At 36.0% G+C, this 14,270-nt stretch overlaps 1 long non-coding RNA gene across 1 annotated transcript in view; it reads left to right on the plus strand.

Annotated features, from left to right (window-relative positions):
- The window catches only part of LOC114092852 (uncharacterized), a 169,608-nt gene extending 162,842 nt beyond the window's left edge, over positions 1-6,766 (plus strand). Inside the window, exons 6-7 of the long non-coding RNA XR_011708006.1 lie at positions 3,610-3,671; positions 6,686-6,766. This is a non-coding gene — a long non-coding RNA (uncharacterized lncRNA). The remainder of the gene's footprint in view (positions 1-3,609; positions 3,672-6,685) is intronic.
- Positions 6,767-14,270: the final 7,504 nt, after the last annotated feature.

The following is a 14,270-nucleotide window of genomic DNA, read 5'->3' on the forward strand; positions in this document are numbered from 1 at the left end:
AATTCTTCAGTTTTCCCAAGGTTAAATATTTTACCTGGAATCTTCTAGAGTATTTTTTTTTTGTCGTCGAATATTATTCTGGATTAGAATTTTTTATTCAATTGATGTTTTCCTTGTGGATTATAAGCCACAAGGAAAACATCAATTGAATTAAAAAAGCCATAAGAATAGAAACCTTCTTCATTCTTATACTCCCAACATCTATAAGAATTTCTGGATCTAGTACATATAAAGAGGTACTTCTTAAATGAATTACTGAAAGTGCTCTAATTTAACTTCTTAAATTCTATATAAATATATTGACTATGTCACATGTTTAATTGGTTATAACATAAGTCTTCCCACAATTGGTATGGAGATAATATTTTGTTTCACAATCTTATGATTCTTTTCATGTGAGTGGTATTCCTTTCACATACCAATTATGTCTCAGCTTCCCATCCTCACATGCTTCTTCTTGGACAGACTAACTAGATGGGTTATATGACTTATAAATTTTGAAAGAATAAGTTGAGTATGCCAGCTTAGTCATTTCTCTTTCTCTTTGGGTCCATATCTGTTTACAGAGATTGTGTATTCTGTTATGCTTCTCCACCTGTTCAAGTTTAGAAATGCAGATCTCATATGAGAAGGTCCCTGGTGGCCTTGTTCTGCTTGTGCCCAGGTTGGTGTCTGTTGAATTCTGGGTTCTCCAGTAGGAAACCAGCGTTGCTATGGTTATAAGTTCCATTTTCCCTTCTGAGGTTGTTCAGTGTTAAAGCCAACAGTTATATTAAGTTTCCTATTTGCTTTACTCTTTCTTATTTTTTAACTGGTTTAGAAACAAAAGATATAGAATATTATTTGTTGGGTCTCATCGTCACTACAGCATTGCTGCATTCTAGGCTATTTCTTTCATTTGGGTAATAAATATTTTTTAAGTGTCTGCTATACCAGAAAATCTGTACAAAGACTAATTCTTTCACTTGAGCTTTAAAAACTAAAAATAGGCATTAGAGGGTTTATGTTTCTATTTCAACTAGTTGGAGTTGGATTGACTGAAATTTGGAGTTCATATTGTCCTCAATGGATTTCAAAGCATATACAATTTAGTTGGAAAATATTCAGTGCATGTTCATTTTAGCAGACTAGTTTATATATTCTTCCCTTTCTTACCCCTCTTTCTAATTCTTCTAAGTAAGTAGAAGAAATTTTTTCTTTAGGTTTGACAGACTAGTAACCCTGCATTTGATTAATTTAAGCTGTACTTCAATAATATCTATGACTACAATTAAGCCAAAACACTTTCTATGGTAACATCATGGACTTTCTAAATTCAGAGTCAGTCAAACTGACTGTCATACTTGAATTCTTGTTTATTTTATTTGTAACATTTCTTATTTAAGTCTACTATACTACACATATATTTTCCACATCTGAATTTATCTTGGGGGATTTAAGAAATATTATAGTTGCTTCTATTTTAGAAAATTTATTTTGATTTTTTGGTATTATGGATTTCATATTTCAACTAGAATTAAGATATATATGGCCAAAATGGGCCAAATTATGTATTTGTATCTATATGATATTGACCTAATTTTCACAAAATTCCAGTAATTTTCTATCCATGCTGTAGAATATTACTGTAGTCAAGATATTATGGAAGAGTGGATCTTACACATTAAATTGATTGTTACTGTGTGATCTATTAACAAATTATGAACTAGTTGAGAATTTTGGCCTGGATTTCCTAAAGTATCCAATCTAACAAGATTTTTTTAAAAAAATAAATACACAAGTTTTTTATTTTAGTGCTTTTCCTTTAAGTAGTAGTTGTGAGTGACTATTTTATAAACATGTATATAAATTGACTACTCTCTAGATTCCTCTAATGGTGGAAAATGTGAAGATCTTTCTTTGTCTTTGGGTTTAGATAAGATATTTATTTGAATAAAACTAGAACTTTGAGCCTGAAAACTCTGGAATTTACTGATGTAAAATCATTTTTTACTCATTTTTCCCCTTTGTTTCTTACTTATGAACTCATTCAGGAACATAAATACATGGAGGAGAGAGAATCAAGAACATCATTTTGTGGACATAAATTTGGAGACTATTGGTGCTACTTGCTAGAACAGATTCAGGGGGATGTTGAGTACATTCCCTCAGCATTCTTTCAGGGAAAATACACCATTCTCTGTATTCTGTGCATTATAGGTTGAACATGCAACTAAGGGTTTTCAAAACTTGTTGAAAAGTTGAAGAAGCAGAGCTTAGGACAACTGACAATGATAAAAAAAAAAGGGAGCTGTTACTCATAGGGCAGAGAAATGAACCCTGAAGATCTCCGTTTACAACCTTAAGGCAAATCTGTCTTGTGAACTGTTAAATGTCTGGAAGGTGTTATATGGTGCAGTACTTTAGTGGGAAACTCCCAGAAACTGTCTCAGACTGTGGAAAGTAGGAGATGGGTCTTCAGAGCATCCCTGAAAGCTATGGTGACTCTCATCTCTCGACATCTCTCTCATATGTCTTTGGCTTCTAGAGAATGCAGCATCAGCTTCACTTAAGTCTAGTTCTCACTTGAGTTTCTGTCATTGAAAACATTCTAACCAAGACCACATAGAGAAAGGGGTTCCTGAAAATGATTTCACAGGCTTAGATGGGAGTGGGAGTGGTGCTGAGTTGTGAACAAATAGTCTGGGACCATGACGTGAGCAGGACTAGAGCATATGGCTAAAGACAAGAAGTGAGAGGAAACTTTCAACCTTTGACTTTTTGGGTCTGGTTCATTTCACTTGGCATGCTGTTGTCCAGTTCCATCCATTTACCGGCAAATGCCATAAAACTCCATTGTGTATATATACCACATTGTCTTTACCCATTCATCTGTTGGTGGGCACCTAGGCTGATTCCATAGCTCTGCTATTGTGAATTGTGCTCCTCTAAACATTAATGTAACTGCATCCCTATAGAATGCTGAGTTTAGATCTTTTGGATATATATTGAGGAGAGGAATAGCTGGGTCATATGATGATTCCATTCCTAGTTTTTTGAGGAATCTCCATACTGCTTTCCAGAGTGGTGGAGCTAATATGAAGTTTATTACTACTTTATATTATTCTATTAACAATACACTACTAACAATTATGTACCTTTTGCCCCACATCCTTGCCAACATTTATTATGATTTGTATTTTTGATAATTGCCACCTAACTGAAGGAGATACATTTCCCTGATTGCTAGAGATGTTGAACAGTTTTTCATATATTTATTGACTATTTATATTTCTTTTTTTTTGAGAAAGTGTCTCTTTAATTCTTTTTCCTGTTTATTAATTGGGTTATTGATGGTGTGTGTGTGTGTGTGTGTGTGTGTGTGTTAAGGTTTTTGAGTTCTTTATTCTGGACATTAATTCTCTGAGGAGCAGGTGTCAAAGATCTCCCATTCTGTAGGCTCTCTCTTCACACTCTTAATCGTTCCCTTTGCTGTGCAGAAGCTTTTTAATTAGATGGTATCCCATTTATTGATTCTTGGTATTATTTCTTGTGCTTTAAAAGACTTATTAAGGAAGTAGATGCCTGTGACAATATGTTGGAATGTTGACCTACATTTTCTTTCAGCAGATGCAGAGTTTGTGATCTAATTCCTAGGCCTTTGGTCTGCCTTGATTCGACTTTTGTGCAGGGTAAGTAATAGGGATCAAGTTTTGTTCCTCTACATATGGATTTCCAGTTTTCTCAGCACCATTTGTTAAAAAGGCTGTCTTTTCTCCAACATGTGCTTTGGGTCCCTTTATTTAGTATCAGAAGACTGTATGTATGTGGGTTTGTCTCTGTGTCTTTGATTTCCCTGGTTTTCATGTCTGCTTTGGTGCCAATACTATACTGTTTTCGTTATGATAGCTCTGTAGTTGAGGTCTTGTATTCTGATTCCTGTAGCATCACCCTTCTTATTCATGATTTATTTAGCTTTTCTGGATCTCTTATTTTTCCAAATGAATTCCAGAACTTTTTTGCTGTTGTTTTGTGAAGAATATCATTGGTATTTCAATGGGGTTACATTGAATCTGCTTTGGGTAGTATGGCTATTTTGGTAGTATTGAATCTGCCATATGTTTTCTATCATATGTGGGATCTAGACCAAAATAAAGGAGAAAAAAGAAAGAAATGAAAAGGGCGGGGGAATTCCATGAAAACAGAAGAGAATCAGTGGAGTAGAGAAAGGGGGAGAGAGGAGGGACAGGAAAAGGGAAGAATGGTGCAATTAATGTGACCAAACTTTCCTATGTGCATTTATGAATATACCACAGTGAGTCTCACATTTATGTATATCCACAAGGCACTAATTAAAAAAAAACATAAATAGAAGAAAGATCAGCAGAGTGAGGAAAGGGAATAGGGAAAGGGAGGAAGAGATGAAAATGGAAAATACTGGGGACTGAATTAGAGACAATTATATTTCATGCTTATATAATCATGTCAAAATAAACTTTAGTATTATGTATAATTATAATGAACTAATAGATAGAGAAAGGGCTGGGTGCAGTGGCACATGCCTGAAATTTCAATGACTTGGAAGGCTGAGGCAGGAGCAGACTCTTTTATTAAACAAAAGGTTAAAAAAGAATGAAAGGTGGATAGGCTATATTAGAGCCAGACAAAAGATTTAGTATTTTGTTTTCTTTTAAAGAGTAGTATCATTTGGTTAGAATTTTATTCAGAAAGAAAGAAGCTAATAGAGAAAGATAGATTGTAGTGTAATGAAATGGGATGACTGTTAATGAAGCAAAGTTTCTAAAGGACATAGGAGATGTTGAGAACAAAGCATGAGTGGAGAGTTTACTCTTAAATATGAGAAGCAACAAGGCTTTATATGAAAACAAATTAAAGCATTATGGTGCAAAAGTAGTTTAGTTTATAGGGTTTAGAGTGATGAATTGAGGGATTTTCTCTGTGAACTAGGAAGTAATGATGTCTAGTAAGGGGAACATGGCAGGGATTAATTTGGAGAAGGGTGGATGGGATTACAGTTATTCTGTGGGAAATAAGGAAAGGGGTTCTTCCTGAATGAGCAAAAGATTTCTGAATTCACCAAGAGCTCAGAGGAGGCAAGAGTCCATACATATGCAGTTCACCCAACTTCTGGATTTTCCTTAACTGAGATTATCATCTTTAATGAATTGATAGCTCACTTGAGTTCCTCTTTTTGGTGATATTAATGAATATCCTGTGATTACTTTCCTTGTGGGCATTCACTTGGACACAGTAGAAGTCACTGATTTGTGCCTGGTTTTTATTAGGCATTCAGTAGAATGCATGTAGAAAGGGATTGGACCAAAATGAAGAGTCACACAGGAGAGACTTGATCCATGTTTAGTGATCTATGAAAGTCTTTGATATAAAAACAGAGTGAAAGAGTTGGTGGGGTGCAGCTGTGACAATGTTTCGGGGGGTGATAGAATAAGGAGTTTAGACTGAGGCCAGGAAGTGGCTAGTGGAAGTAGAAATGAGGAGGACAAGAGGATAAAAGTCTTAAGAGACTTAAGAACATACTTAATAAGAATAAAGGAATGAAAACACTAGAAAAACAGAACAGGAATTATAGTCAAAGAGTAGATTAATAGAAATATTTTAAGGAGTGTAATATTTTAAGTTGTCAGAAAATAAAAAAAAAAGAGATTCCAATTATATTCATGGAGTGATTGAAAACACAGAAACTCAGAATGTCAAAGAAGTAAAGGTTATAGTATTGGGCCCCAGACAGCTACATGGAATCTTGTACTACCTACCCATCTACATTATAACCTATGTGTATGGTGCCCCCTCAAGGCTAATACTGGCACAACATACGTGGCAATTGGTGGTCCTGACCTGGATGTTACTCATGTAGACCTGTATTCACACATATCTTATCAGGTATTTCCCTATAGTTCTTATAGTTACCTTAGCAGGAAGACAGGCCAAGGAGTGATTGGAAGCTCTCCAGACAGCACAGAAAGAGAAGTGAAATCCAACTGACGACTGGTTTTAAAGAGCAAAGGAGTGCTCCATGTGATATGAGGAACCTATTGATTCACAGAAATGAATAAATGCTTTACAAATGGAGGGACCCATGAACAGAGACCTAAAAGCAGCAAAGTGCTTTGGTTGTATAAACAATACGTCCTATGCTCTTTATAGCTGTTCAGAAGATAGACTTTATGATGATACATGTCTCATGATGGTGGCTATTGCATTACAATGAAAATGGAAATCCTGAACATGAGAATCCATTGGCCCTTGGAAAATATATTCTTATAAAGGAAAACTTTTTTTTTTTTTTTTTCAGGAAACAAGGTCAGAACAGGAAATTACCTACTTTTAGTGGAGAGAAGCTAAATGAGAGTCAAAAGTTTCTGCTGCTTTTATAAGTAAAACTGGTTGGATTAAAAAAGAAGATAAGATTTATTTGTTACCATAGATAATCATTATTGTTTTCTATGCATTTTAGCTTCATAACTATGAGAATAAAAGAGAAAAAGATGGATCGATTGTACCAAGTGCTATCTTAATTTGTTCTGTGAAATTATTGTGACACATTCACTGTGTTTACTTCACAGAAACAATTGTTTCTAGAGACGACTGTACGCATTCATACTTTTCAGTTTTATTTATTAAAATTATAGTATATAATAAAATTACTATTATTATTTTGCTTTAGATGAAGCTATTGTCCCAAGGATCCTTGAAAGATTTATAGAAACATTGCATTAATCCCTTTACCATCTCATGTAAGAGGTAAGTTTTATTGAAAATTCTGTTAGTGTAACTCAGAAACAATGAATTTGTCACCCACATAACAACAATGTAAGTAGAGAAGACACAGATGACAATCAATAAAAATGGTTCTTTAAATTTCTGCCATTGTAGTAACTAACATTCGTTGCTATAGTATATAAGCCCCGATATCTCAGTGGTTGAAAAGCACATCATTTATTTTTAACTTCTCTGAAATCCTATTGATGGGGAGGGATAATGAGAGATGTAGAAGGCAGTTATACAGGAAATGTATGGAGAAATTTCAGGAAAGTTTTATCATTTTTAATGTATAGCTTCCAAGATTATCCTAAGCATTTGCATATAGACTATGATGGTAGAATTGAGGGGCAGAAAATTATGCAGGAGATTTTTTGGCCATTCAATTTTCATGGCCAGAGTAGGGTCACATGACCACACCTAACTGCAAAGGAGACTGGGAAATATATTTGGATATCAGGAAGGAAGGGAAATGGACTTAATGAACAATCTGTCATCTTCTGCTATAATCACCATTCAGTGGCTCAAAAAACAATTATGATTTCTGATATGTAATTATAAAATGTGGCATGGGTTACTCTAACAACTATTTGTCATCTTAGTACAAGTTACAGTACATCAAAGTTTTCTAGGAAATAGATTTTCACAATAATACTTCTACAGTAGCTCAATAATATGATACTTTCTTAAGCAGAAATTCCTAGAGTGACATAAGTACTTGGGCCGCACATATGTGAATGGATGTTGCAACTTTAAATGAATCCATAGTAATTAAAAAAGTGAAGAAAGGCTGAGCATGGAGGTGTCTTCCTGTAATCCCAGCAACTCTGGAGGCTGAAGTAGGAGGATTGCAGATTGCAAGACAGTCTCAACAACTTAGTGAGGCTATAAGCAACCTGTGAGACCCTGTCTCAAAATAAGAAATAAAGAAGGCTGTCGATGTGGCTCAGTGATTAAGTGCCCTTGGGTTCAGTCCCTGGTACAAAAAACAAAAACAAAAGTGAAACAAAACCAAAAAACCTCTCTGTACAACAGGACTTATCCAGCTAGACTCCCACAGAATGATCATGCTGGACACAGACTCATGGTTCTGGGTGCAGAGTTAGTGACCTCCCCATCCTGGACTTGTAGAAACTTGTTCATCAGTACAGATTCTGGGAGATCATCCCACTCATTCAAGGGTGTCCCTCGGGAACCTGACGGTTCCATGCTGCTGGGTGACCCCAATCTGGTGGGGCCTGGGCCCCATCTGTGTCATGGCCAGCAAGTTTTCCACTGTTGCCTTTGCCATCAAAACTCTTCTGATTCAGAAGAGGAATGAAGCCAAAAAGGAACTAGGAACTAGGACTCAACATTGAAGTCTGGGCATTCAGAAGTGAGAGTCAGGAACACACAGGGAAAATGAATCATCTCTCTCTGTATGGAAGGAGGAGAGAGAACAAGGACATGAGGTAGATGCATACCACAGGCTCATGCTAGGTCCCTCTTTTGAAGCTAAAAGAGCTAATGCATAATGAATAAACAACAATGTTAATGAATAAACAACAACATGTTAAAATGAAATCAAAGAAAATGATAAAAAAAGGTTTTGAGGTCAAATGATTGGTTTAGGGGAATCTTCACCTAACCAGTGCGTTAATCACTGGGTAGGGATTTACTCGGTGGTAACCAGAGGCAGGCTGGGTGTGGCTGGAGGAAGTGGGTCGCTGGGGGTGTGCCTTTGGGGTTTATATTTTGTGGGTGGTTTATATATGAATACACAACCACTGAAACTCCCTCTCTGCTTCCTGGTGTGATGGGCTGAACCACACTCTGCATCACACACTTATGCCATAATGTTCTGGCTTACCTTAGGCCCCAAAGAATGGAGCCAGCTGTCTGTGGGCTGAGACCTCTGAAACTGTGAGCTCTAAAATCAACTTTTCCTCCTCTGATTACTTTTTTTAGGTCTTTTAGTCACAGCAGCAAAAAAAAAAAAAAAAAAAAAAAAAAAAAATCTGACTAAAACAAAGGTATTCTGGTACATTACTCTTATTTGATTAAGACTTCTGAATTTTAATTTTGTAGTCCTACACACTTGTGATGTTTCTTTGACTTTCATTAATTAATTAAAGTCTATAAAGAGTCTGCACCTACTAGAAGAAAATGTAGGTCCAACTCTCCATCTCGTCAGCTTAGGAAGTGACTTCCTCAACAAGACTCCTAAGGTGCAAGAAGTAAAAGAAAGAATCAATAAATGGGATGGTATCACACTAAAGCTTCTTCACAGCAAAGGAAACAACCAAGAGCATGAAGAGAGAATGGGAGGAAATCTCTGCCACCTGCACCTCGGATAGAGCGTTAATCTTCAGGATATAGAAAGAACTCAAAACACTTACCCCACAAAACAAAAAGCCCAATCAATAAATAGGCAAACTAACTGAACAGGCAATTCATGGAAGAAGAAATATAATCAGTCAACAAATACATGGAAAAAGATTCAACATGTCTAGCAATGAAAGAAATGCAAATTTGGGCTGGGATTGTGGCTCAGTGGTAGAACGCTCACCTAGCACAGGCATAACCGGGTTTGATTCTCAGCACCACATAAAAATAAAGGCATTGTGTTGTGTCCATCTACAAAAAAGATTTTTTTTCTCTCTCTCTCTCTTAAAAAAAGGAAATGTAAATTAAAACTACACTGAAATTTCATCTCACTCCAATCAGAATGGCAATTTTCAAGAATATAAGTAACAATAAATGTTGGTGAGGATGTGGGGAAAAAGTCTCACTGACACATTGCTGGTGGGACTGCAAATTGATACAACCCCTCTGGAAAGCAGTATGGATTAAACTTTGGAATGGAACCATCATTTGACCTAGTTATTCCACTCCACAGTATGTACCCAAAGGACTTAAAAATCAGTATATTACAGTGTCATGATCACAATAATGTTTATAGCAGCTCAGTTCATGACCTAGGTGCCCTTCAACAGATCAATGGATAGGCAAATGTGTGTATATGTGTGTGTGTGTGTGTATACACACACACACACACACACACACACACTAGAATGTTACTCAGCCATTAAGAAAAATGAAATATGGCATTTGCCAGTAAATGGATGGAACTGGAGACTCTTATGCAAAGTGAAATAATCCAATCCCCAAAACACAAGGTCCAATTGTTCTCTCTGATATGATAACACAGGATAAGGGAGGGGGTAGGGAAGAAAAGAAGTTTATTAGATTAGATAAAAGAGAATGAAGGGTTTCCCTGTGACATAATATATGATCTATTTTTGAGAAGGATCCATGTGCTGCTGAGAAAAAAGTGTAACTGCTTGATGTTGGGTGGTGAGATAATACCATGCATCCTATCTGATCATAATGGAATGGAACTGAAAATCAACGATAAAAGAAGGAAGGAAAAAGAATACATCACTTGGAGAATGAACAATAGGTTACTGAATGATCAATGGGTTATAGAAGACATCAAGGAGGAAATTAAAAAATTCTTAGAGATTAATGAAAACACAGACACAACATATCGGAATCTATGGGACACACTGAAAGCAGTTCTAAGAGGAAAATTCATTGCTTGGAGTTCATTCCTTAAAAAAAGAAAAAACCAACAAATAAATGATCTCATACTTCATCTCAAAATCCTAGAAAAAGAAGAGCAAAACAACAGCAAAAGAAGTAGAAGGCAAGAAATAGTTAAAATCAGAGCTGAAATTAATGAAATCGAAACAAAAGAAACAATTGAAAAAATTGACAAAACTAAAAGTTGGTTCTTTGAAAAAATAAACAAAATCCACAGACCCTTAGCCATGCTAGCGAAGAGAAGAAGAGAGAGAACTCAAATCACTAACATACGGGATGAAAGAGGCAATATCACAACAGACACTTCAGAAATACAGAAGACAATCAAAAATTATTTTGAATCCTTATACTCCAATAAATTAGAAAATAGTGAAGGCATAGATAAATTTCTTAAGTCATATGATCTGCCCAGATTGAGTCAGGAGGATATAGACAACCTAAACAGACCAATATCAATTGAGGAAATAGAAGAAACCATCAAAAGACTACCAACTAAGAAAAACCCAGGACTGGATGGGTATACAGCAGAGTTTTACAAAACCTTTAAAGAGGAACTAATACCAATACTTTTCAAGCTACTTAGGGAAATAGAAAAAGAGGGAGAACTTCCAAATTCATTCTACGAGGCCAACATCACCCTGATTCCTAAACCAGACAAAGACACTTCAAAGAAAGAAAGCTACAGACCAATATCTCTAATGAACCTAGATGCAAAAATCCTCAATAAAATTCTGGCGAATCGGATACAAAAACATATCAAAAAAATTGTGCACCATGATCAAGTAGGATTCATCTCTGGGATGCAAGGCTGGTTCAATATACGGAAATCAATAAATGTTATTCACCACATCAATAGACTTAAAAATAAGAACCATATGATCATCTCGATAGATGCGGAAAAAGCATTCGACAAAGTACAGCATCCCTTTATGTTCAAAACTCTAGAAAAACTAGGGATAACAGGAACATACCTCAATATTGTAAAAGCAATCTATGCTAAGCCTCAGGCTAGCATCATTCTGAATGGAGAAAAATTGAAGGCATTCCCTCTAAAATCTGGAACAAGACAGGGATGCCCTCTCTCAGCACTTCTGTTCAACATAGTTCTCGAAACACTGGCCAGAGCAATTAGACAGATGAAAGAAATTAAAGGCATCAAAATAGGAAAAGAAGAACTTAAATTATCACTATTTGCAGATGATATGATTCTATACCTAGCAGACCCAATAGGGTCTACAAAGAAACTATTAGAGCTAATAAATGAATTCAGCAAAGTGGCAGGATATAAAATCAACACGCATAAATCAAAGGCATTCCTGTATATCAGGGACAAATCTTCTGAAATGGAAATGAGGACAACCACTCCATTCACAATATCTTCAAAAAAAATAAAATACTTGGGAATCAACCTAACAAAAGAGGTGAAAGACTTATACAATGAAAACTACAGAACCCTAAAGAGAGAAATAGAAGAAGATCTTAGAAGATGGAAAAATATACCCTGTTCATGGATAGGCAGAACTAACATCATCAAAATGGCGATATTACCAAAAGTTCTCTATAGGTTTAATGCAATGCCAATCAAAATCCCAACGGCATTTCTTGTAGAAATAGAGAAAGCAATCATGAAATTCATATGGAAAAATAAAAGACCCAGAATAGCAAAAACAATGCTAAGCAGGAAGTGTGAATCAGGCGGTATAGCGATACCAGACTTCAAACTATACTACAGAGCAATAGTAACAAAAACAGCATGGTACTGGTACCAAAACAGGCGGGTGGACCAATGGTACAGAATAGAGGACACAGAGACTAATCCACAAAGTTACAACTATCTTATATTTGATAAAGGGGCTAAAAGCATGCAATGGAGGAAGGATAGCATCTTCAACAAATGGTGCTGGGAAAACTGGAAATCCATATGCAACAAAATGAAACTGAATCCCTTTCTCTCGCCATGCACAAAAGTTAATTCAAAATGGATCAAGGAGCTTGAAATCAAATCAGAGACACGCCGTCTGATAGAAGAAAAAGTTGGCTATGATCTACATACTGTGGGGTCGGGCTCCAAATTCCTCAATAGGACACCCATAGCACAAAAGTTAATAACTAGAATCAACAAATGGGACTTACTCAAACTAAAAAGTTTTTTCTCAGCAAAAGATACAATAAGAGAGGTAAATAGAGAGCCTACATCCTGGGAACAAATCTTTACTCCTCACACTTCAGATAGAGCCCTAATATCCAGAGTATACAAAGAACTCAAAAAATTAGACAATAAGAGAACAAACAACCCAATCAACAAATGGGCCAAGGACCTGAACAGACACTTCTCAGAGGAGGACATACAATCAATCAACAAGTACATGAAAAAATGCTCACCATCTCTAGCAGTCAGAGAAATGCAAATCAAAACCACCCTAAGATACCATCTCACTCCAGTTAGATTGGCAGCCATTATGAAGTCAAACAACAACAAGTGCTGGCGAGGATGTGGGGAAAAGGGTACACTTGTACATTGCTGGTGGGACTGCAAATTGGTGCAGCCAATTTGGAAAGCAGTATGGAGATTTCTTGGAAAGCTGGGAATGGAGCCACCATTTGACCCAGCTATTCCCCTTCTCGGTCTATTCCCTAAAGACCTAAAAAGAGCATGCTACAGGGACACTGCTACATCGATGTTCATAGCAGCACAATTCACAATAGCTAGACTGTGGAACCAACCTAGATGCCCTTCAATGGATGAATGGATAAAAAAAATGTGGCATTTATACACAATGGAGTATTACTCTGCATTAAAAAATGACAAAATCATAGAATTTACAGGGAAATGGATGGCATTAGAGCAGATTATGCTAAGTGAAGCTAGCCAATCCCTAAAAAACAAATGCCAAATGTCTTCTTTGATATAAGGAGAGTAACTAAGAACAGAGTAGGGTCGAAGAGCATGAGAAGAAGATTAACATTAAACAGGGATGAGAGGTGGGAGGGAAAGGGAGAGAGAAGGGAAAAAGCATGGAAACGGAAGGAGACCCTCAGGGTTATACAAAAGTACATACAAGAGGAAGCGAGGGGAAGGGGAAAAATAATACAAGGGGGACAAACGAATGTCAGTAGAGGGGGCAGAGAGAGAAGAGGGGAGGGGAGGGGTGATAGTAGAGGATAGGAAAGGCAGCAGAATACAACAGACACTAGTATGGCAATATGTAAATCAATGGATGTGTAACTGATGTGATTCTGCAATCTGTATATGGGGTAAAAATGGGAGCTCATAACCCACTTGAATCAAATTGTGAAATATGATATATCAAGAACTATGTAATGTTTTGAACAGCCAACAATAAAAAATTAAAAAAAAAAAGAGAATGAAGGGAAAGGAGGAAGGATGTGAATAGGAAAGACAGTGGAATGAATCTGACATAACTTTCCTATGTTTATATATGAATATACAACCACTGAAACTCCACATCATGTACAACCACAAGAATAGGATTCTAATTTGAATAAGTTGTACTCCATGTATGTATAATATGTGAAAATACACTCTACTGGTATGTACACCTAAAAAGAACAAATAAAAAATAAAATAATTAAAATATAATGGTAGATTTTCACATTCTGTATTAATTGGTCCCTTGCTATATTCTCTTTTTGTAATTACTATTATATTCCTCAAATTGACTACAGTTATATTTAAAAAAGCTAACTTTAAAACAAGTGAAAACTAATGAAAAGTAATGCATATACTGCTCAAGTACTTTGGATGTTTGGCTTTGAATGTCAAGTTTCCTATTCATTTGCTTAATAATAAAATTTTCATTTTATTTTCACTAACACAGACTATTGTAACTATTAATGGTTTTTGATGTGATATCTCCATACATGCATAGAGTGTGCACTAATTA

This window comes from Marmota flaviventris, chromosome 7 (genome assembly GCF_047511675.1).
Source record: "Marmota flaviventris isolate mMarFla1 chromosome 7, mMarFla1.hap1, whole genome shotgun sequence".
NCBI classification, from domain to species: domain Eukaryota; kingdom Metazoa; phylum Chordata; class Mammalia; order Rodentia; family Sciuridae; genus Marmota; species Marmota flaviventris.